Source organism: Schistocerca piceifrons, chromosome 1 (assembly GCF_021461385.2).
Source record: "Schistocerca piceifrons isolate TAMUIC-IGC-003096 chromosome 1, iqSchPice1.1, whole genome shotgun sequence".
Taxonomy (NCBI): Eukaryota; Metazoa; Arthropoda; class Insecta; order Orthoptera; family Acrididae; genus Schistocerca; species Schistocerca piceifrons.
Window position 1 is genome coordinate 268,081,250 of NC_060138.1, and position 834 is coordinate 268,082,083.

Here is an 834-nt window from a genome sequence, read left to right on the forward strand (position 1 = left end):
CCCAGGCGTATCAAGGCCGTTATTACAGCCAGAGGTGGTTGTTCAGGGTACTGATTTCTCAGGATCTATGCACCCAAATTGCGTGAAAATGTAATTACATGTCAGTTCTAGTATAAAATATTTGTCCAATAAATGCCCGTTTATCATCTGCATTTCTTCTTGGTGTAGCAATTTTAATGGCCAGTAGTGTACTTAAACCTAACTAACCTGATGCGCCTAGAACCGCTCGGCCACAACGGCCTGCTGCAGTCGTGTGTGTTAGTTGCCTTTGCGTGAGCGTTTGTGTGTGTGTATCCGTATATGATGAGTAGCCACTTTCCTTCTCATAATATTGTTACATTCCATCCTGAATTGGTTCAAATGGCTCTGAGCACTATGGGACTTAACATATTAGGTCATCAGTCCCCTAGAACTTAGAACTAGTTAAACGTGACTAACCTAAGGACATCACACACATCCACGCCCGAGGCAGGATTCGAACCTGCGACCGTAGCAGTCGCGCGGTTCCGGACTGACGCGCCCAGAACTGCATGGCCACCGCGGCCAGCCCATCCTGAATTTTCAATTGTTTGAAAACTAATTTTAACCATGGCGTATTCAATCAGACCATATTTGGTTTGTATCATCACAGCCACACCACGCCGGCAATATGCGGACAACGAGGCTGCAGGACAAATGTAACCCTGGCCTTTAGTTCAGTATGAGTAGCGTGTGTTACACTGTGCTTGGGGCAGTACCTGATGACCAGAGACGGCAGGAGGGCGCAGGAGACGACGAGCACGGCGCACTGCACGACCAGCGCCCGCGTCCCCAGGTCTGCAGCGCCGTTGACGG